Source organism: Tamandua tetradactyla, chromosome 9 (assembly GCF_023851605.1).
Source record: "Tamandua tetradactyla isolate mTamTet1 chromosome 9, mTamTet1.pri, whole genome shotgun sequence".
Lineage (NCBI taxonomy): Eukaryota > Metazoa > Chordata > Mammalia > Pilosa > Myrmecophagidae > Tamandua > Tamandua tetradactyla.
The window spans coordinates 96,323,545-96,348,623 of NC_135335.1; the positions used below are offsets into that span (position 1 = coordinate 96,323,545).

The 25,079-nt window shown below is 36.9% G+C and overlaps 1 non-coding gene and 1 pseudogene across 1 annotated transcript; both read right to left on the reverse strand.

Moving 5' to 3' along the window:
- Window positions 1-1,081: 1,081 nt before the first annotated feature.
- LOC143647457 (U6 spliceosomal RNA) lies at window positions 1,082-1,186 on the reverse strand. Its single transcript, XR_013158087.1, has one exon. It is a non-coding gene; the product is annotated as a U6 spliceosomal RNA (small nuclear RNA).
- A 21,791-nt stretch (window positions 1,187-22,977) lies between these two features.
- Window positions 22,978-23,568, reverse strand: LOC143646220 (BAG family molecular chaperone regulator 1 pseudogene; annotated as a pseudogene).
- Between the last annotated feature and the right edge of the window lie 1,511 nt (window positions 23,569-25,079).

Here is a 25,079-nt window from a genome sequence, read left to right on the forward strand (position 1 = left end):
GATCTTTCCATGAAATAATCTTATAATGCAAGACTCCTAAAAACTGTCCCAAGTTATTTCAGACAGAAGTATTTTAAAGTTTTTCTCCTATTCTTTTCTCCTCTCTCTGATTGTTTATTGTATGTGTATGTGCCATACATATATTAATAGAGAGACATATACAGACAATTACATATGTCTCTTTCCTCACAAAAGGACTGAATTTTTTTCTAAAGGAAGATAGAATAATTTCTAATAATTTATAAACTTTCTTTCTATTTTTCTTACATCTCATTTCTAATTTTTTAAAAACATAGAAAATTACCTAGAACAAAGTAGCAATTATTTACCCAGATTTGTCCACTCTTATCATATTGTACATCTGAATTCCATTTTTCTTTTTATTCATTCTCTTTTTATGGATATTATATATACTCATTATAAAGAATCAAACAATGCACAAAAGTACAAAAACCAGTTAAATATCACCTCAAAACAACTATTGAGAAATGAAATTATTACCATTAAATGATAATTATCCTAACTAATTTTTGGAATATATAGAGGCAGAAAAATGGTTATACTATAGGTGAATTGATAGATAGAGAGTAGTTAAATGTTAGGAATACTTTTATAAAAAATGGTAGCATAATAAAGGGATATTTTAAATTTTAAAATATTCCATTTATTTTTCTTTGATTTAATAAGGAAAACAATAATACCTAATTTTTTTACCTTAGAGTATGTCTTCACTACAGGAAATATTATATCCTGAAGAATCCCATCAAGGATGAAGTAATGAAAGACAGAGCATTAGTAGTTTGAAATTATTTGAATTGTTGGTTTCTCTTTCTCCTATGAAGGTGAGGATTTTAACACTCTCAAACTGCCTCTTGTCTTCTCTCTCCCAACCACAACAAGCATTTATGCTTGTTATACTGTTTTGTTAATATAACTTGGGTTTATATTTAATATAGCTCAGGATGCACTTTCTATTATGTTTCTTTTATTACAGTGTTGTTCCTTACTAATTCTAGGTTTTAATGGATCCAGTGTTTTCAACTAGTTTTAGACTGCATAGTTAGTTTCTTTTAAATTTTTTTTTAATATGGAATGCTTTATGAATTTGTGTGTCATCCTTGTGCAGGTGCCATGCAGATCTTCTCTGCATCGTTTCAACTTTAGTATATGTTCTGCCGAAGCAAGCACGTTTGTTTCTTTTGATACTGATATTTTTATGTGCCCCATACCCACCTCATTAAGATTGTCAGATTTAACATATTAAAATACAAGGTACATAGTTAAATTGGAATTTCAGATAAGCAATGATAATTTTTTAGTACAAGTATATTTGGGCACAGCTATAGTAAAATATTATTCATTTTTATCTGAAATTCAAATTTAACTAGATATCTTGTAACAAATAAAAATATAAGACACCAAGTTAAATTTTAATTTGAAGTTAAAAAGGAAAAGTGGTAGCTTTATATGGCAACCCTACAAGCCACCCAATTTGAAAGGGAGTAAAGAAGATGAATAGACCATGCCTATGGAAGAAATACCATTGAACTTCGAATCATTTCCCTAATTCAGAGGGTATAATGTGTTTATTTCCACTTTTCTGACTCTAGAGCATCAATTCCAAGGCCTCTATTCTCTTTCCTTTGATTTCTCCCAGAAGGAATCTCCACTATGCCTCCTGAGAAGAAAGCTAAATAAAGAACAACATTTCTTAATCAAGATGGCACAGAAAAAAGCATCAGGGCTCCAACTCCTCACAGAAGCTTTGAACAACCAGCAAGAACTGACTGAAACATCTTGTCAAAGCTCCAGGGAGCAGTTTAAAGAATTGCAGTAACAGGGCAAGTGCAAAATCAAAAAAAAAAAAAAAAAAAAAAAAGCCACTTCACAAGTAGTAGCATGTTACCACATAGCTTTCCCCATTCCCTCACTGTCTCGAAGAGGAGCAGATCCATGCTTGCAGTGCAGGTCCTTTGTCCTTGTGCACGCAGTGGGAGCACGGATATCTGGGCCATTTTTTCTGGTGGCAGTGAGGGACTGAACCAGTACACTTGTCACAGGCTCACAGTCTCAGAACATGCCCTGGTGTAGAAGGCAGCTCGTGGAGCTCCCCTGCAGAGTGCTGTGGGAGACTGGTCAAATGGTAGATGCTTTGGGCAAGCAAAGGGTTGTTGGCTGTAGGACTTTTTACAATGCAGAGCCCAGATCTATGAGGAAATAGTTTCTTAGGAAAGAGGGAACATTCAAATTGGTATAAATGGGGGAATTTCTAGGGCTGTGTGCATATACAAGGTAAGACACATGTGCAAAAAAATTGAGAAGTCCCCTACACTTTGGCCAGGAGATATTCTCTAACCCTTATCATATGGACAAACACTGAAGGAGAGCACTTATATAGGCCAATCTGCAAAGATTAGGGAAGATGTTTTCTTTTCTTCCTTTTTTTTTGGGGGGGGGCGAGGGCGGCAGAGGTAGGGACTAGCTGCTGGCATTCAAGAAACGCTCCATCATAATACTAACTGGACACAGCAAAAAATACATATCTCACAGTCTAAATTCTATAAATAACATGCTAAAAGATCAATGTCTGAGTTAACAAAAGATTAAAAACATACAAAGTTAAAGGAAGTGATAGACCAGGCAAAGGAAATATTAAACCATTAGAAACCATCATTGAGGAGGACCAGACCTGGGACATACCAGACAAGGACTTTAAAAATAATAATAATTGTAAATATGCTCAAATAGCTAAAGGAAAAATAGACAAAGAAAAAATTGGAAATGAGGACAATTATGAGGAGCATAAAGAGAATATCAGTATAGAGATGGAAATGATAAAAAAGGACCCAAGCAGAGCTGAAGTCCACAATGAGAAAAATTAAAAATTCCTTACAGGGGTTTTAACAGCAGATTGAACATGGCAGATTGAAAGAAGAAAGAATCAGGAAACTTGCAAATGAGACTATTGAAGTCATTCAGCCTAAGAGTAAGAAAGAAGAAAAGAGTGAGGAAAAATGAACAGTGCCTGAGGAAGCTGTGGGACACATTCCGCCATATCAGTATACACATTCTAGTAATCCCAGAAGGCGAAGAAAGAAAGGGGCAGAGAGAATACTCAGAGAGAAATAATGACTAAAATCTTCCCAAATTGACTGAAAGGCAAAAATATAAACATCCAGGATTCTCAACCAACTTCCAGCAGGATAAACCAAATAGACCCATGCTGCAACATATTATAACTGAACTGTCCAATTCCAAGATAAAGAGAGAATTCTGGAAACCACCCCGCGAGAAGCAGTGTGTCGCATACACAGAGGCCTCTGTAAGATGGAGTGCTAATTTCTCTTTGGAAACCATACAGGCAGGAAGGCAGTTAGATGACATATTTAAAGTGTGGAAAGAAAAAAAAAAAGCCAACCAAGAATTCTATAACCGGGAAAACTTTCTAAAATAAGGGTGAGATTAAGACATTCTCAGACAAACAGAAGCTGAGGGAATTTGTCACCACTGGACTGGCCCTACAAGAGATGTTAAACAGAGCCTGCAGGTTGAAAGGAAAGGACACTAGACAATAGATAGAAGCCACTGAAGAAACACAGATCTCTGCTGAGGGTAAGGCCAGGGGTAAATATAAATGCCAGTACTGTTATGTTTTTGGCTTGTAACTCACTTTTTTTTTTTTTTTTTTTACTTCTTACAGGATCTAAAAGGCAAATGCATAAAATGCAATGATAGATCAGCAGTTTTGGACTCATAATGTATAAATGGGCAACTTGTGATAAGAACTACATAACGGTGGGGGAAGGGAGGGATATAGGAGCATGCTTTGTGTATACTACTGAAATTAAATCGGTATCAAAGCAAAAAATTATTATAAATTTAACATGTTAAATTTAAGTGCCATGGTAATTGACAAAGAAAATATTGAAGAAATGCAAGCTCACAGAAACAGAAATTAGAGTACAGATTTCCAGGGATGAGCAGGAGGAATGGGGGGAGAATTCATAATGGGTAAAAGGTTTCTACACTCAAGTGTTCAGAAAAGGATAAATAAATAGACAGACAGACAGACAGACAGACAGATAGACAGACAGATAAATGGATTGATAGATGGATAGGTATGATGTGGCAAAATGTTAAAATTGATAGATCCGGGTGTCTTGGGAGCTAGAGGTATGTTGGCATTGTCTGTATGGAGTTCATATTATTTTTGTAATCATACTGCAAGTTTGTAAGTACTTCAAAATAAAAACCCCAGGTTTCAGAATATTAGGGGAAATTCTCCCCATACTAATAGAACTTTTGGGCTTGAGGTTAAGGTGAGGAGCCAAACTAAGCTGTGCTTACCTAGTCACACTCTGCTCAGAAACATGTTTAATATTTTGAGGGTAGTTTGGTTGTTTTCCATTATATTATGCCAGTCATCCTTTGTAGATGCTGTTTGTAAATTTATTGGGCTAGCTCATTTTCTCTTTTCTATTTTTTTGTTTGTATTTTCATGTTTTTATGTTGGGGGGTAGGAATGGATTATATGAAGAAGTTGCAATCTATCTCTTAGCTCAGAAATCCTATCTTAAAAATTTCTATTGAATCTCCACACTTACTAAGTGCAATTATTCTACATAAAATTTTGCAAAAACAAATAAGAGCTTTCAATTTCTTGGTATGCATACAGAACAACTAAAAACTTGGACTTTTGCCTGGGTTCAAAATCAATTTACCCTTTAAGTCTCTGTGAACCTGGGCAAGTTTCAATATCCTTAAGCCTCAGTTTCCCACCAGTCAATGGGTTATACTAGCAATGCCTCCCTCATGGACATTTTCTGAGAATGAAATTAAACAAAGCATGTTTATTAACAGAATATCTGGCATGTAGAAAATGCTCAATAAACACTGAAGGTTATTCTTAGTTCAACATTAAATAATATTCTATTATTAGAATTTAAAAAATAAATATTAGGATTGGAAGGAACTTTGCACTGACTCAAAACTTTTAAATGCATGTGCTAACTTATTCTTCTATGTAAAATAAATAATGAATAAGATATTGATAAACAAATGTCACAATTTCTTCACATCATTGCTTCCCTGGAAAGGTAGGGTAAAATCTCTATTTCACTACAGTAAGAAGAGTAATATTATATGTGGAATGTTTTTTGTAGATAGATAACAGGTAAATCCAGGTGCTGGGAACATTCTACATGCAGACTGGGGATTTATTGACTGTACATACTGTTGTGGAAGGGGGACTTTGCATGATGTAAAGACAAGACAGTAAAATTAGGAGCAAATAAACAGACGTTTTCAACAGTTGAACTCACCTCAGTGCCTTCCCTCAGTGACAAGGGAAGCCCTGCATAGCATGATACTCTCTGTAGCTGGTTTTCTCCCCAAAAGGTTGCATGCTCAAAGTACAATCCATCTCCTTTGACAACCTCAGGGCCCAAGAGATCACTGCTCTGTCAGACTTCGTGCACAGACTTGATTCAGCAGCCTGACAAGCATGGTTAGTTCCTCTTGTCTGAGTTCAATTGTTATTTTAAAGTGTTTCCACATTTTGTTTTACTAAGAGGTTAAAAAAAAATGTTATTTGGGAAATATCATATCCACACTGTTACTGTTAAAAGTTTCTTTATGAAATATAGTGGGTTCAGAAAATTATCTTTGGATATAGAGACTTATACTAATGAAACTGAGATTACAAGTTCAATTCCCTCATGGGCCAATTAGCTTATTTTGTTCCTGTTATGCAGTCATTCATTCAAACATTTATTAAGTATTTAGTACTGACCAGGCCTGGGGCCATAATCTAAGGGGAAATCAGTGTTTAGCTAGGGCAAGTCTGGACTCAGAGCATGTTTTGTTGACTCTGCCCTGATTCCATACGGCCAATCTGTAAATGTAAGGGAAATCAAAGGAATGGGAGAGTGAAGAGAGGAGTAAAAATATATTACCATTACTAAAAACTAACTTACGAAGGATTGTTTTGGTATATGACTAAAAGCTTATTTCTCATCTCAATGAATATTGCTTTCCTAAATCTATGTCCAATCCACAAAATTGAAAATAATAAAGATATGAAACATGATGGTTAACTTGCAGAAAATTGGGAAATATAAAGGGGAAAAGTCAAAACTGTAAAATGTCAGGGTTCTTAGAGCTTGAAGAAACTGACCTAGCCAGGCAATAAAGAAAACATTTTCATGGGATAAAAAATTCTCCATAACGTTTCATAAATAGGCTTTGCCTAGGGTAAAAGAAGTGAGGAGGCAAGGGTCAGATTGAGATAAACTCCAGAACTGATTTTTAAAATTCATACCGCAAAGACAAGCCATTCATGTTAGGGTCCCAAAACTGAGTTTTTATTCATTCAATTAACTGCCACCTCTCTGGACATCAAAGTAAGGAGATGCCAATCAATTGTTTGGTAGATCATACTGTGTATTCAGTGGGGACTTTTAAAATATAGAGTAATTTAAAATAATTTAGGCACAATTAGGCATAAATCACTCATGATTTTATTTTATGGAGTTCAAGATCATTCATACAGCCTCTGGTAAAATGTGCCATGCAATATTGATGTTTTTTTCAGCATCTGAAGAAAACTTTGAAAGTGGACTTTAGTGGATTAAAAAAAAAAAAAAAAAAGGTCTTCCTGAAGAGAACAGGCGCTTTTCATATTTCAGAATATTGTTTGCTCACTAGGCTCTTTTTCTAGAAAATAATACTTAGATGTTCTTTCTTGCTACTGTCACCCCACAAATCTATTTTTTTTCCTCCCAAATAAATGAAAGATAACCAATTCTGTAGAGTTAATGGATCCCCTCTAAGGTTGGTAGGCTTCAAGAGTCTGGCTATGGGTTATCAGATGAAAGCAAGAGAGAACCACATCAAATTCTTCATTGAATCTGCCCTCTTTAGATGATAATTGATAGGTCAGTCCTACTGTCACCCACATTTATCTTTCCAGATGTTAAAGAGTGTTTGAGCTCTTCTCATGTGAACTGAAGACAACCAAGGCACCATTTCCTCCGTGCAATTTCATGCAGAGCATTTAAACATTAGCTTGACAAGTTTGCTGAACCTTTATGAAATGGATCTTTCTCTTTTCTTATTTCCTTCCTTCATTGTTGTTACTTCCCACTTCCATTAGTTTATTTTTGTTTTATTATATCTTGTTTTACTTTCTGTTGATTTGCTATTGACTACTGAGCATTGTTAAGCCTCTTTCTCATGTAGAGTTATTTGTTATCAGGAGCATTTGGACAAATCATAATTTAGCATTTCATAAAATCTTATTGATATTTTAATTTTAGGCAAAATTTAAATATTTGAAATAATTAGTCCTTTAGAATATTTTTGAGAGTTTTCTTCAAATTAGTTCAAACCCATGATTGCAATTCCAAAAGTGAAAATCTAATCTTCATATAAAACAACACAGTTTACACAAATGAAACAGCAAGTTTTAAAAGAAATGGGAAATAATTTCAAATTGATATTTAAGGGAATTGTTAGGCATGGAGTCATTAAGGATTCCATGTGAGACAGTGAGTTAAAGATTAACAGATTTATTGAAAGAATAAAGCAGGGAGAAAGTAGGTGGGAGAGCAAAAGGGAGAAAGCAGGTAGGAGCCTGAAATTGGCTCCCCCCTGGGGAGCCAGCAGGAAGAAAGAGAAAATGGCTCCAGTTCCCTGTCTTGCAAGCTGTGTTTTAAAGGGACAGTGACACCAGGAGGGGAGGATACCCACTAGGTAGTGTGTTGTTTCCTGATTGGATGGGGTCTTGTAACAGGTTTACATCTGGACCCTTGGACTTGCCAAGGAAGCTGAGGAGGGGGGCTGGAGGGGGCTCTGCATCAAGAGTTCCTCTTGCTTATAGAATTTTCTTTCTAAGACCTAACAGGAACTTTTAATGTAAAGGTTGCACTGACTACACATATTCACAAGAGACTAAAAAACATATGTCTAGAAAGCTGATGACTGCTTACAGGGACAGATACTTTTAGTGTTAAGAACTGATGATACTAAATTAGAAACATTTCTATATGATTTCACAATTAAGACACTCTTTAAAATGCATTTTTCATAAATGTCCAATGCCTTTCATAGCTTTAGTTATAAAGTAAGAACATTCTAAAAGCCTTTGAGTCACGGATGACAGCAATTGTGACACATTATGTCAACATTTCTATTTTAAGGGATATGCAAATGACCCTCTATTGAACAAACATTTCTGGAAGGTAGAGAGAATAGGCAGTACTTTTAGCCATAGTTTTGCCTCTAACAAATAACATCCTGTTAATTCTAAAGTCAGCACTGTTCATAAACATAATTAAGGAAATATTTTCTATTTTGGAAGAATGCTATGCCATGCATAATCACATATCCCCATCTCAGTAGATAGATAAGAAAATTTACTCTGGCTAGAAATAGGTGAGCATGATAGTTTTGCATTTCTGTGGTGTCATATAACACAATCTTTCATTCCAGAAAGATTGCCCATATCTGGCCAGTGCACTTCAAACAACAGACAAGGAAACCCAAACAGCTGAAATAAACAAGAAATCAACAACAACAAAACCTTGATTGTACATACTTATGTTGATTTCCAGGTCAAGTATTGTAAAGTGATTTCTTAAATAATTGAAAACTATTGCCCAAGTTCATGCTGTCTAACATTTCAGAGGTGCCAATTTCTTAAACAACTCTGGCGGTGACCTATACAACTTAGCATTGAATGGTGAGGCAAAGCCATCCACAGAAGCTGACAGATTTTATCTTTCCAATCTGATAAGGAACTATACGCTAAGTAGCAACTCCACATGCTAATGGGAGCTGAATACGGCATAACGGACAAACTGCTAAGAAGATATAAATTTTTAAAAAGTACAGAAATTAAGCAAAACAAAACTTGATAAGAAGACCCACTGAAATATAAAGCAACGGCTCTAAGCAGTGTAAAGCTGGCAAATAGCAGCAATAGGAAAATGATTATTTTGTCCCAGAATGAGAGTAACCATGAGTCTTTCTCTCTCAGACCTGTATAAAACAAAGAGAGAAAGAAATTTGAAAATGATAGTCTTCACTTTCACCATTCACCCATATGCAAATAAAATTATTCCCATTCATTTTAGAATTTGCAAGAAGTTCTGAATTAATGCAATATAAGTTCTATAAAAATCATATTGGTATAATAGGTATTCATTTGAATTTTTAATTTAATATTCTCTTTTTAATAGTTCATGATGAATTGGAAAATATTTTTGAAATATTACTATTTCAAAATATTTTATTAATATTAATATTAATATTTCTCCTGGTATTTTCTTCCACACACTCTTTCTTACTTCTCCCAGTTGCAAGCTGCTCAGTTCTTATATGCTTATTTCATCAGGAGAGGGGAAATACTCATTAAGAGGAAGGAGAGATCTAGGAGACAAGGGTCAGTTACCCTGCCCAAGAGCCCTGGAAAAGAATCAACATGGGAAAGTTGGTGGAATCTGAGAACACACAGGGTTTGTACTTTATTTCTGGGGTGAAATTCTAGGGAAACAGAAAAACTCCAGAGAGGGAGTAGATATCTATGCTGCATGGACTGACAGAGTGGTATGCTGCCTCCCAGGAGAAAGCAATCTACGGTGTTGGGATAAGGAGACAGAAGAGCTATTTCCACGCCCATGAGGATGACGTGTCAACAACAGAGAGAGCTATTAGACCTCAAGTAATGTTAGAGACAAAAAAAAAATTTCTACACATCTTTCATATCTAATTCTGTGTAGACTGATATTTCTATCCAGAGAATTTTCAAACTAATCATCATTTTAAAGTGTTGTTCATTCATATTCCATATGTGAGCTTAACAGAGGAGTTAATAATATTGCTTGGAATCCCACTGCTGAGTTCAAAGCCAAGCTTCACTACTTATTAGCTGAACAAGTCACTTACCTTCTCTGTGCCTCAGTCTCTTAATTTAATAAAAACAGCACCTACCTCTTAAGGAAGATTAAATGGGTCAATATCTAATTTATTCTACATAAGTACAATGTACTAGGTTAGTGTTCGATAAATGAAACCAGAAACAAAATATTAAAAAGGCACATCACAAAAAGAAGAAACTGAGCCACTATGATCAAATTCTACATCAAACATTATGGGGTTCACGGCAGGGGAGTGTATGAATTCAATTCTAACACCATGCTGCTCTAAACCACATTTCTTTTAAGAAAATTTCAGTCCCACATCGTCGTTATAATTTTAGCAGATCACACCAACAGAATGAATCAGGAATTCACCTTGAGCAGAAATAATTAAGAGAAAATTTTTTAGTATCTATATTTTGTTATACAATATTATGTAATCATTAGGGACATTTTAGAAATAAAAGGCTTAGAGAAGTAAAACACTTAAGTAAAACATTTAAACACAAAAACACCATCTGTAAATAACTACTGCTAATAATTTCATGCCCCTTAATAAATATGCCTTCTAGTATTATATTTTCATATTATATGTTTATCACCATACCAATATGTACATATGTATTTTCTATTTGACAATGTTTATGAAATTATATTCATATTTTTAGACATAAATCATTGTCTCAATTTTTTATTCAATTAAAATACACTTTTAGACATGGAAATAGCCAAACAGTATGAACCTTTTTTTAAAATCTCAACTTTAGATAAATAATGCCAAATTATTTTCCAGACCTGACATTACACAATCAGTACATGAACAGTCCTCATCTAGACAGATGATTTAAATGTTCTTCCCCACACCTCTAGAATAGTACTGTGTATCTGGGGAATTTTTCCCTTATTTTAATTTACTTTATTGAATATATATATACATATATTTAAAAAGCCATAAAATCCCAACTGCTTTCCTAATACTCAGGTTTAACATTACATAAAGTAGTATAAGCCTGACACCTGCTGGGTATCTGTGAAGTTGCACAAAAGAATAAGTTGTTACCCTTTAGAAATTTACATTTTAATTTCAGTTTGCAAAACAAGGAGAATCTCGGAGTCACAAGTTATCTCTTTTTTTAAGTATTTCAGCTTCAGTTTACTTCTCTTAAAAGAATAAAGTTTTTCATCTTTTCATATTTTTTGTTTCATCAGTTGTAACAAATATACCATACCAGTGGAACATGTTAATAATACCAGAAACTGTTGGGGAAAGAGGAAGAGAGAAAGGAGTAAATGGGAACTTTCCTTGCTTCCTGCAAAAGTTTTCTGTAAATATGAATCTACCCTATAAATTAAGGTCTATTTTTTAAATGACCAAAAAAATGGATTGATGGGTGTATACTTTAGACAGAAATTCTATGAAAAAGATTTCAGCTTAAATTTATACAAATTTTAGTTTTTAAAAACATCATATGATTTTATTTTAAACTAAGTACAAATAAAAATATCCTTACAATTTTTCTTGTAAAGTAATATAACAACCTAAGCAAAATAACTATTTTTAAAACATGGGAGAACATTGCCCCACCATACAAAGAAAAATTAAACTCTTACTCAATAATATTTATTACCCATTTCTATATTCCCTGTTTAGCTTTCCAGAGCTGTATCTGTAGTAACTATATGTCAGTGATTTGCTCTTTCCAGTTATCCCTATTTAGTTAGTTTTTTTTTTATTTTTGTCACATAAGTTTTCCCCTCACACCTTTATTTTTCATGGCTGCTTCAAGTATACCTGATTTACTAAATTATCCTCTTATTGTTAAAGTAATCACATTTCCAATTTCACGTGATTCTAAATTATGCTGGAATTAATTTATACGTAGAATTTTTATTTTTTAAAACACACATTTATTATTTAAAACACATTATCATACATCGGCAATGGAATGTAACTTCCAAGGTGAACGTTCCTTTTGCGCATCTAAAGCTAATATTAAATATATTCACATTCTGAAGTAGAGTTATGTATGGGCATATTTATGTCGTGATCCCAAGTGTTTCCAATAGGCAGCTATTCATTGGGTGCTCATCTGTGTGAAGCATTCTGCTATTCACAAGGAAGAATGAGATACACATCCTGCATTGGAAAATATCATTTGTTTGTAGAAACAAGATATAGACAAACATTTCCAAGCTAAGCAGAAATAGATCGTTGCAATGATAAAGGTCAAAGACAAATATGGCTTCCAAAATGAATATTCAAGGAAGGCTTCATTAATATAAATGAAATTTAAAATGGAGGAATGAATTCCACTTTTTCCTTTTTCTCCCACTGCATTTCTATCGATTAATAAAATCCTTGTGTTGATGTTCGGCATGCTTCCTGATTTAGGCACTAACATGAGAAACTTACAGGCATTACTACTACACAGTGAAGTGACATTTTTCTTGATTTACTGCATAAATTCCCACTGATCTAAAAGAAAATAGTTACAACACAGTATGTCAACTTCTGTGTATCTTCTTTGTGCTCACACAGTGTCTTCTTAATATCTGTTATTTCTTTAGCTATATTTCTCTTCATCTCCTTGAATTGATTTAGGAGATTTGTTTGGACATCTTTGGCTAGTTGTTCCAAATTCTGTTTCCTCTGAAGTTTTAATTTGCTCCTTCAACTAGGCCATGTCTTCGTGTTTCTTTGTATGACTTTAATATTTTGCTGATTTCTAGGCATCTGATTAATTTGATGAGTTTACTCTGGAAGCCCCTCTTACCTAGGGTTTTCTAGTTGATTGCCTTTGTACTAAGACTCCTCTTTGACAGTTGGTTCAAATTATTCTATACATTTAAAAGAGCCTGTTTTTAGCTGATCAGATTTATTCAGCTCTTATTAATCTGACCCATGCCCTGAATATATGGGACAATTTTTGAGACTGCACTAATTGTTCAGTTGTTTCACCCGCAGGAGAAAACATCCTTTCCCCTGTTCCTTCTCCAGGAATGTTGAAGTGTTCTGTTTGTTTTGATTGGCCTCTGTAGTTATTTTAACACCCTTTCATGTTTTCTAACTACTTTTGCCTGGAGAGAAAATTTTAGAAGAGGGGTCACCCTGGAGAGGACTTTGCCAAGAATGTATTTCCTAATCAAAACAGTGCCAAGGATCCATGAAGGGAGTATTTTTACTCAAATATCACTGTCTCATTTATATCTACTGTGATCATCTTATCTAAAATTGTAAGCATCCAACACTCTCATACCACTATCTTATCATTTTATATAGTTTTCTAATTTATGATACAATTATTGCATCTATTATGTTCATTTTCTATCTCTGCAATTGGTATGTAAGGCATAGGAGGGCAGGAAACTTCATCTATTTTGTTCATTGTTTTATACCCAGAACCTAAAACGATGTCTAGAACTGTACCTAGAACATAGTTTTCTTAGAAAATATTTGTTGAAAGAATTAACTAATTACTGGAACAAATGAAGAATAAATAAAAATTCTATTTTGAAAAGAATATTTGAAACAATTCTTTTTAAATGAAATCCACTTTATACTGTGAGTTCCTGGACTTCACCTTTGTCCTTTTGGCAATTAACAGACACATAGTAGGTCTTTAATAAGTTTCTATTGAATAAATGAACTGCAAATTCTACATTATGTATGAAAAGGAGGGTTAGATGATAATGTGGTGTTTCTGTTTACTAATTTAGAGCAATCTAAAGTTAATGGTAATTTAATTTCTTGAACATTTATCACAGAAAATTTTTTTATTTATCGTTAAATTTGATAATTTTGTTTTGTTTTTGAGTATTGAGTGTGGTAAATATGAGAATTAACATCTTATAATGAAAATAATGTATTAAATCCAGAAAGATGTAAATTCAAATCATAGGATTACCACTTTCTATGACCACAAGAAAGATTCTTAAAATTTATGGTTCCCAATTTCCTTATTCTTAAAATGAGGACAATGAAAGTATAAGTTTTAGAATTCCTTTCCAGCTATAATGGTCTCTGAATCTATTGTAATAAATCACTCACGCAAATCCAATGTTGTAAGGGATGATGTTTTGCAGCTAGGTGAGATGACTTCTATAATAATAAATGCTCATAATGATGACCTCAAACTGTTCTGAAGTCCTAAAGTGCCTGCTGAGTCATTTCAAATGTTCTAATATTAGCTTCCAATCCATTCTTACCAAGGTGGTAAAACTACACTTAAAGTCGTCAGAAAAATACTGTACAACTTCTTCTTTTCCTTGAGGCAAAGTTGTACATTTGCTAATCTGTTATTAGCCTGTGTTGGCCTTTTAAGATTAGATCTAGAGACTTGTCGGTAGGATGGCAGAGCAGTTTGGTCTCTAGGGTAGCTAGTACGCCGTCAGGAACTGTCTGAAACAACTGTCCAGAGACCAGAAGAACACTAGACACCATCCAAGGAAGAGCAGAATGAGGAGACCAACTTTTTAATTAGTGAATTTTTTCATTGGTAAATTCAAATTGCTGAGTCCCAGCTCTGAGTTATGGTCTCAACCTACCCCAGACAGAAGCGGCTGGCACCCTTTGTTTCACCCATACTCTGGAGAGGGGCAGAGTTGGGTGGTACTTAAGGCACAGTACCACATTAGGATTACAGGTGAGAGTTTTCTGAAGAATGCTGTCTGCTGGGCAGGCCAGGAAAGTACAGGGAGCTAAGAGAAGGCTGGTGTCCTTTTGGGTCTCCTCCCCCAGGCACTCTGGACTGGTCTTTGCTGCCTTCTTGGATCCTTGGCACTATTTTCACTAGGAAATGCAGACTTGGCAAGGTCCTCACCAAGGTGACCCTTCTCCCAGAATTTGCTCTCCATGCAAAAACAGCTAGAAAAAATGAGAGGAGTGTTAAAATAGCCATAGAATCAAATCAAAATAAACAGAACGGTTCAACATTCCTGGGGAAGGAACAGGGGAAAGGAAGCTTTCTCCTGAGGGTGAAACAACTGCACAATTAGGGCAGTCTCAAAAATTGTCCTACATATCGGGGGCATAAGTCAGATTAATAAGAGCTGAATAAATCTGATCAGCTAAAAATGGGCTCTTCTAAATGTATAGAATAGTTTGAACCAACTGTCAAAGAAGAGTCTTAATATAAAGTCAATCAACTAGAAAACCCTAAGTAAGAGAGATAAACTGCCTTCCAGAGTAAACTTATCAAGATATCAGATGCCTAGAAATCAGAAAAATATTAAAGCAGTATTAAGAAAGAGGAAAATATGGCTCAGTTAAAGAAGCACATTAAACCTTCAGAGGAAACACAGAATTTGGAACAAGTAATTAAGAAGATGTTGTGTGAGCACAAAGAAGAACTTAAAAATATTTTTAAAAACATAATAGAAATAATGGCATTGAAAGGCAAATTGAAAAGATTAAAAATACACTGGAGGCATACAACAGCAGATTTGAACAGGCGAAAAAAGAATCAGTGGCCAGAAGTTAGAGTATTTGAAATCTTACAGACAGAAGAACAGACAGAGAAAAGAATGGGGAAAATAGAGCAGGTCTCAGGGATTTGAATGACAAAGCATCAAACATACATGCCATAGTGTCCCAGAAGAAAATAAGGTAAATAGGACAGAGAGACTTATTTGAGGAAATAAGGACCATAAATTTATGTCCTTATGAAGGACATAAATATACGTGTTCAAGAAATGCAACATACTCCAAACAGAATGAATGTTAATAGACTTACTCCAGGACACATACTAACCAGAATTTCAAATTTCAAAGGAGAGAATACTGATAGTAAAAAGAAAACAGCAATTCATTACATACACAAGGGAAAGGCTAAGTGCTGATTTCTCATTAAAAAAACAGGGAGGCAACAAGACATGATATATTTTAAACACTGAAAGAGAAGAATGGCCAATCAAAACTTACTTATTTGGCAAAATTGTACTTCAAAATGAGGAAGAGTTTAAAATACGCACACATAAAAGGAAACTGAGAGAGTACGTCAGCAAGAGAGCTACGCTACAAAAAAATACTACAGGGAGTTCTGCAGGCTGAAAGGAAAAGACAAGGCAAAAGGCTTGGAGGAGAGTGAAGAAATGAAGAGTATTCATAAAAGTAACTAAAAGGGTAAAAGAGAGACAAAAATAAATAAACAAAATAAAAGATAGCACATAATTAAAAAGGATAAAATGGCTGAAGTTTAAATACTGTCTGAGTTAGTTTGTAAGCTGCCAGAATGTGTCATACCAGAAGTGGAACGGCTTTTAAAAAGGGAAATTTAATAAAGTTACAAATTTACAGTTCTAAGCCTATAGAAATGTCCAAACTAAGGCATCCAAAGAAAGATACCTTAACTCAAGGACACTCAATGGATATGGAAACACCTCTATCAGCTGGGTAGTCATGTAGCTGACATCTACTGGTCCCTTGCTTTTGGGTTCCATTGCTTTCAGCCTCTCCTATGACAGTTCCTCACTTTGCTTCTCTGGGGCAGGTTTTCATCTCTTGGCTTCCCTTGGTCCTCTCTGAGTTGCTTAACATCTCATGGCAATGTCTGCTGAGCTCCAAGCATCTCCAAACATCTGTGTCTCTGCTCTCCAAGTGTCGGCATCTGTGTCAGCTCTGCTCTGAAGTTTCTGACAGCTCTGTCATTTATGTCATTTCTGAGGTTTTTCCCAAAATGTCTCCCCTTTTAAAGTCTCTAGTAAACTAATCAAGAACCACCTGTACTGAGTAGAGTCACATCTCTAACTAATCGGAGGTCACACTCACGAGTGGGTGTGCCACATATCTGTGGAGATAATCTAATCAAAAGTTTCCAATCTACAATATTGAGTTAGGATTAAATGGCTACCCCAGCAAGACTGAATCAGGATCAAAACATGGCTTTTCTGGGGTACATAATATTTTCAAATCAGCACACTGCCTTTACAATAATAATATTGAATGCTGAGGGATTAAACTCTCCAGTCAAAATTCAAATGGGCAGAATGGATAAAAAAAGTATACAAAAATATGCTGTTTGTAAAGAACTCACCTTAGACCCAAAGGCACAAATATAGTGAAAGTGAAACTTTGGAAAAAGATATTCCAGACAAATAATAACCAATAATGATCTGGAACAGTTATACTAATTGTGCTGTTTGAAACTGTTATGTACCACAGAAAACCCATGTTCTTTTTTTTTATTGAGAAATCTTCACACATACGTTCTATACATGGTGTACAATAAATGGTTCATAATATCATCAAATAGTTGTGTATTCATTACCATGATCATTTTTAGAACATTTGCATCACTCCAGAAAAAGAAATAAGAAGAAAAAGGAAAAAACTTACCTTACCCCTCCCTTTCATTGACCACTAGTGTTTACATCTACTCAATTTATTTAACCTTTGTACCCCCTATTATTTTTTTGTCATCCATGTCTTTTACTCATCTGGCCATATCCTGGATATAAGGAGCATCAGACACAAGGTTTAAACAATCAACCAGTCATATTGTAAATGTTATACCTTTATACAATTGTCTTCAAGAATCTAGGCTACTGGAACACAGCTCAACAGTTTCAGGTACTTCTCTCTACCCACTCCAATACACCATAAACTAAAAAAAGGGTATCTATATAATGCATAAAAATAACCTCTAGGACCTCTTGACTCTGTTTGAAATCTCTCAGCCACTGAAACTTTATTTTGTCTCATTTCTTTCCTCCCCTTTTTGGTCAAGAAGGCTTTTTCAATTTCTTGATGCTGGGTTCTGGCTTATCCTAGACTTTCTGTCCCATGTTGCCTGGGAGAGTTACACCCCTAGGAGTTATGTCCCACATAGGAGGGAGGGTAGTGAGTTTGCCTGCTGAATTGAAAGTCAAGTTCTTTTAATTCATTCTTGTGGGTACGGACCCATTGTGGATGGGATCATTTGATTAGATTGCTTCCATGAAAAGGTGGCACATTCAGTTCATGGTGGGACTTAATCCTTTCCTGGAGCCTTTTATGAGAGAGACATTTAGAGAGCTCTGGAGACAGAAATGGAAATACCCTGAGAGGAACAAGCAAGAACACACAGAAGCCCAGAGACATTTTGGAGAGAAGGGCCAGAAGATGTCATCATGTGCCTTCCCATGTGATGGAAGAATCCCAGATGCCATCGGCTCTTCTTCAGAGTCAAGGTATCTTTCTCTAGAAGCCTTAATTTGAACATTTTCATGGTCTTAGAATTATAAATTTGTAACCTAATAAACCTGTTTGTGGTATATTGCCTTCTGGCAGCTTTAGCAAACCAAAACACTAATATCAGATAAATAAAACAAAAATGTTAAGATCAAAAAGTGGCACTGTATGCTTTGCCTGGTGAAATGAACCAAACCTTCACTCCTGAAGTTTCTGGGCCATTGGTAGTCTTGTCTGGATTGGGATGTTGCATGAGACAAAGAGGCTGTAATTCTGCAATTGTCAATTTTTAGGTGGTACCTGCATATCATGAAGAACCATCTGTAAAACGTGGTCAGAGTTTTCTTTTCTTCTGGCAACTGATTGAAAGGTCACAGCTGTGGGATGTGAAAGAGAAGGTAAGGTGGTAGGAATGCGGGCCTTGGACACTTATGCCACCTATTCATATAATTTACTTGTGTCTTTGGTATCTGCTCAAGCCCTATCTTTCATACACCATTCCCATTTTATGATGGAGTGCTGCTGTGCACACACAATTTTATGGGTTGGCAGGTCAGGCAACACCCAGCTCATGATAGCCAACTCAGGTCTCCTGGTAATTCGGTGGTCCATGGTTAAGCATTCAGTCTTTACTAAGGCCCAGTAATAGGCCAAAGGCTGTTTCTCAAAAGGAGAGTGGTTATCTTCAGAGGATAGCAAGGTTTAACTCCCAAATCCTATGGTCCTGCATTATGACTCTTCCATAGGGGCCTGTCAAAGGATCCAGACAGCATCTCTATTTGCCAATGACATTTCCAGCAACACTGGATCTGCTGGGTCTTATGGCCCAAGTGACACAGCAGCTTGCATAGCAGCCTGGACCTGTCACAGAGCCTCCCCTTGTTTCAGTCCCTCAAAACTAGCAGCTTTTCTGGTCACTTGGCAAATGGGCCAGAGTAAGACACCCAAAGGAGGAATATGTTGTCTCCAAAATACAAAGAAGTCAACCAGGCATTGTGCCTCTCTTTTGGTCGGAAGAGGGGCCAGATGCAGTATGTGCTAGCATTTCTCTCATCTGGAAGGGCACATGGCAATCATGGTAGCATCTGCTAGCTTCTCTCCAGGCCTCCTGCTTCATGAAGCTCCCCAGGAGGCATTTTACTTCTTCACCTCCAAATATCACTGGCTGGTGGACTCTGTGGTTCTCTCATCCTTCTGTCAGGTTCTGCAGCTCTCTCCTCACTCTCAAAAGCAGCTCTCTCCGAAATGTCTCCTTTTTATAGGATTCCAGTCAACTAATCAAGGCCCATGTAGAATGGGTGGAGACAAGTCTCCATCTAATCAAGTTTAATACCAGCAAGTGATTGAGTCATATCTCCAGTGAGATAGCCTAATCAAGTTTCCAGCCTACAGTACTGAATAGGGATTAGAAGAAACTGCTGCTCTCACAAGACTGATTCGGATTAAAATGTGGCTTTTCTAGAGTACACAAATCCTTTCAAACTGGTACACAACAGCTTATCCTCTATCCATAAAGAAATGATTAAGATTGCTGTGGACAAGATTATAATATAGGGCTGGAGAGTTGATATACCCTTGAGGTAGGATAATAAAGATATGTTAGCTGAAAGTAAACTGTTTCCAGTGGTCTTTACTAATCGCAACTGAGAAAAGGCATTGCCAGATCAATAGCTGCATACTAGATACCAGGGATGTGTGGATTTGCTCAAGCACTGACACCACATCTGGAACAACAACTGCAATTGGAGTCACCACCTGGTTAACCTTATAATAATCCACTGTCATCCTCCAAGACCCAACTGTTTTCTGCACAGGCCAAATAGAAAAGTTGAATGGGGATGTGGTGGGAATCACCAGCCCTGCATCCTTCAAATCCTTAAGAATGGCATTAATCTCTGAACTGCCTCCAGGAATCTGGTATTGCTTTTGATTGACTATTTTATAGGTAAGGAAAATTCTAGAGGCTTCCACTTTTCCTACCATAATACTAGCCCTCACTCCGTAAGTCAAGGAACCAATGTGGGGCATTCTGTATATTCCAATTATGCATTCTGGATTGGGGGAAATAACCACAAAATGTGTCTAGGAGCCCACCAGACCCACTGTGAAATAGACTTGAGTTAAAAACCCATCAATCACCTGGCTTCCACAAGCCCCTACTCTGACTGGTGGACCAGAGTGACATTTTGGGTTTCCTGGAATTAATGTCTCTTCTGAGCCAGTACCTGGTAATCCCTGAAATACTTGGTCATTTCTTTTTCTCCAATACACATATCCTGGTAAAAGGCTGTAGGTCTCTTTGGGGAAGGCTGAGAGGAAGGTTAAAAGTGTAAATTTTTTACAGTATAACAGGATCTTTCCCAAGGTGACCTGACCTTCCATCATTCAAGGAGTTTTGGGTCTGTGAACTATCTTAAATCAGGGAATTCATTAAGAGGCTATGACTCTAATTACTTTCTGATTTTACTTTTTCAAAATATTTTTAGCTATTTGGGGCCAAATAAATTTGGTAATTGGTTTTTCCAATTTTGTGAAATAAGTTGTTGGATTTTTTAGTGGGATTATATTGAATCTGTAAATCAATTTGGGTAGAACAGACATCTTAATGGTGCTTAGTCTTCCTATCTATAAACATGAATGCATTTTTTATGGCATTCTTTGATGTCTTTTAGCAGCATTTTGTAGTTTTCTTTGTACAGATCTTTTGCATACTTGACTAAATTTACTTCTGGATATTTGATGTTTTTGCTGCTATTATAAAATGGATTTTTTTCATAATTTATTTCTCAGATTACTCATCTCTACTGTATAGAAACACTACTTACTGATTTTTGCATGTTGATCTTGTATCCCACCACTGTGCTGAACTCTAGTAGCTTTGTTGTAGATTTTGGGGGATTTTCTATATATAGGCTTATGTCGTCTACAAATAGTTAAAACTTTTCTTCTTCCTTTTCAATTTGGATGCCTTTTATTTCTCTTTCTTGCTTAACTGCTCCGGCTAGAGCTTCTAGCACAATGTTGAACAACAGTGATGACAGTAGGGATTCTTGTCTTGTTTCAGATCTTAGAGGGAAAGCTTTAAATCTTTCATGATTGAGTACCAGGGTAACTGTGAACTTTTCATATACGCCTTTTATCATGTCGAGGAAGTTTCCTTCTATTCCTGTTTTTTTAGTAGGATGCTGGGTTTTGTCAATTGCCTTTTTTGTGTCAATCAAAATGATCATACAGTTTCTCTCTTTGTTTTGTTAATGTGGTCTTTTACACTAATTGATTTTACTATGTTAAACTGTTCTTGTGTACCTGGAATAAACCCACTTGATTGTGGTGTATGATTCTTTTAATGTGCTGTTGGATTTGATTTGCAAGTATTGTGTTGAGGATTTTTACATCTATAATCATTAGAGAAATTGGTCTGTGGTGTTCTTTTCTTGTAGTATATTTATCTGGCTTTGGTTAGGGTGATGTGGGTTTATAGAATAAATTAGGCAGTGTTCTGCCCCATCAATTTTTTGGAACGTTTGAGCAGGCTTGGTATTAATTCTTGAAATGATTGGTAGAATTCACCTATGAAGCCAATGTTCCTGGACTTTCTTTGTTGAGAGGTTTCTGATGACTGATTCAATCTCTACTTGTTTGGTCTATCTCTTCTAGATAAGTGTTGGCTGTATCTGTGTTTCTAGGAAGTTGTCTATTTCAGCTAAGTCATCTAATTTATTGACATACAGCTGTGCATAGTATGATGGGGCTCATGTGTCAACTTAGCCAGGTATTTGTGCCCAGTTGTCTAATCAAGCAAGCACTGGCTTAACTGTCACTGCAAGGACATTTTGTGGGCTTAAACCATCAATAAGTTGATTGCATTTATGGTTGATTGCATGTACAGTCAACTAAAGAGAGTGTACTCAGCAATGAGAGACATTTAATCCAATCAGTTGATGGTGTCCCTACCCCCACCCCATCCCTGGGCTACTCAGGATTTTATCAAAGAAATTATAATTAGAACCACAGAAGTCTTTTTGTACTCATACCTCATCAATTAAAAGAAATCTAAACACTTTTGCTTGCTGATGGATGCTCAAACCCATTTTTAAATAATAGTGGTGGGAAAAGGGTCACGAAACAGGACAAGAATAGCTTTGAAGGAAATACAGATCTCAGAAGGGTACAGTTAACAGAAATATTCTGTGTCCTTGCAGGTCGCTATGTCACTCTTGAGAATCCATGGCTAACTTCACCACCTTCTTGCTTTCTCCACTCTGGCTCCCCTCTCTGCCCATCCCAAGCCATGGTTCTGGCCTAGTTTCAGGTAGAGAAGCAATCTGGGGTGTCGTTTTCTGAAGATGTATGGCTGAACAGGGTTAGTGGAGGGTGAAACAGGGTTTATGAACCAACAACCCAGCCAGCTGACTGGGATACTTGAATTACACATGAGCTGAACACCCGTTCTAAACCATTCCCAACATTTTTGATTGAACCCAACCTCTTAGTGATTCTGGTTTTACATCTGTGGATTACAGGATCACAAGGGCAAAAAGTCATAAGTATCTGAACACCTGGGTAGCCTAAAAACCTGAAACTAACACAGGATGAGAGCTCTCACTAGCCCTCAAAAAAAGCACTCAAAATCAAAAGAGCTGGGAAAATTTAGGCAGAGGAAGCCCTCTCCAGACAAGGTGGACAGCTGGAATGCACAGCCACATAGAGACAGAATGACAAAAACCAGGAGCTCTAACTTAAGTTTGCAAAGGCAATACTTTTTCATTGACAATAGTGTAGGAATAGGAAACTTGGTAATTGGTCTTTGTGCCCAGCACCCCGGGAGAAATCAGATAACTTTTATTCCAGAGCGGACGAAGCTGATGCTACTGTTCTTCAGGGCACTTCAGCTCACTCCACCAGGGCCAAGTTTGTGGACTGTAGCCACTCAGTCTCTTGGCAGATGCTCTGCTCCATTGTGTCACACTCAGCTAAGCATGCCTGAACCTTTTCCATCAAACCCTTCCTTTCCAGTCTACTGTCTGAAGTTTTCTGGCAGAATCAGTGTCAAACTCTTCCAAGATCTTCATAAATTGCTCGAGTGTTGCTTTTACTCACTTATCAAGGTTGCCAAGAGTTTCAACTTCCAAATCCTTGACCAGAAAACCCTGCTGGATTCCAGTGAGTTCTTTGTTCAACCTTTTGGGTTGGTCAGCTGTCTTCTCTAGAAAATTCAACCTCCCCCTCCGCACTGTTCTTTTTCCCAATGAACATGACCCCGCAACCATTTTGTATTCCATGTGCTGACAATGGCTGTTCCATTTCTTTCAAAGATTTTCCCTCTAATGTGAATTTCTGAACAGGCAATGGAATCCCCGTGGTCTCTTCAACAAGCTGGGCCAGGTCTTGGACAACCGGTTCACTGCAGCCCTGCTGCAGAGTGATATGAAAGTCGTGCTTCTCATGGCAGTAGGTGACTGCCACGCTGAGACCAGGGCCCATTACCCTCACTCCGGACCTTCTGCTTGCTCCGTGCCCACGGAATGGGGACTACTTTCTTCTCCACCGGTAGCTTACAAACGCCAACGATGGTGATCCTCATGGGTTAGTCACACCTGCCAGTCCCCTTCCTGCAGGGAGGGCGCTGAGAGGAGACATGGCCCCAGTACCCACCCGAGGTCCTGGCTGGCGTGGCTTCCCTCCACACCAGGGCTCAGGGCCGGGGACCCCGCCACTTCCCGTGCCCCACAGTTTCCGAGCCTGAGCGATGCTCCACCAGGCCCGCCTTCTTTGACCACTCCCAGTTGAAGGCTTTAAAAGAAGTGATGACTTCAGCAGTCAGATGGGAAACTTTGATCTGTACTTCAGCCAGCCGGCTCTCCCTGGGAAATTCATCAGAAACCTCCATCAGAGTTGCCAGTTTGTGCCTGCCCTGTGGAATTTGGACTCAGGCAGCCCCGCGGTTGCATGACACTTTTTATAAAAATCGTGTAATGTTTATAGATATTCCGTTTGTTCTGTTTCTTGAGAGAAACCCAACTACTACAACTCTGGTACCAGGAGTGATTTTTGAGAAACTGAATCTTGAAAATGGGTTTTTGTGATTGGTTTTCTACTGTGATTTGATTCAAAGGCACTAATGACTCCATTTTCCATAATCAATATTGCATTAACAGTCCATGGCATGAGTTGGCAAGAGAGATAAGTGAAATATCACCACTGGGCACTGCTACTCATACTCTTATATGAGGCAAGGCTCTGTGTGGGAGTGTTTATGGCACCTTAACGAAGTCTTGTGGAGTTACAACCTAAAATGATGTTGGTTAGCTGTTCCTAGATATGCTGGATATAGTTATAAAAGAAAGGGATGAGCTGAAGCCTTCAAATCTGCAGCTCAAGAGCAGTATGAAAGATGTAAAAGTTTCTGTGTGCTCTGAAAGGAAGTCTTATCTTCTACAGCTGCAGACTTGAGAGCTCTGAAAACCAGACCCAGCATGTCATTGTGCAAGTGGCAAAGTTACAACATAAGCTAAATTGTCAACATTGTAAGGTGTCTGCTATTAAAGTGAGGGCATTGACTGAAAAGAAATGGGATCCTGAAAATTGGAATATGGACATAAGGGTTGATAATAATGGCAGTGAGGACATTGAAACCCTAGGTTCTGCTGAGTCTTGGCTAGATAAGCCTATAATGGTCTGCCCTGATGAAACAGCTATCTCAGGATAGCTACCTATCCTGAAAAGACAGCTCCCTGACCTCCAGTCTACCCTGAGGAACCTGCTACCCAACCTCCACCTGTAGAGCTTAACCTTACACTGCTTTATAAACCTGTAACCACTTCTGAGGAAAAAGCCCTCATTCCTTTGTCTAGAGATATTAATCCTGTTTCACGAGATGAGACTGCAACTGAATGCCCTGAGGTAATTGATTGAAAGACACTTCTAATATTTTAGTGACCCACCCCCTCTACCCTTCTTTTCTTCCAGAACTATAACTGAACCTAATGTAAAAT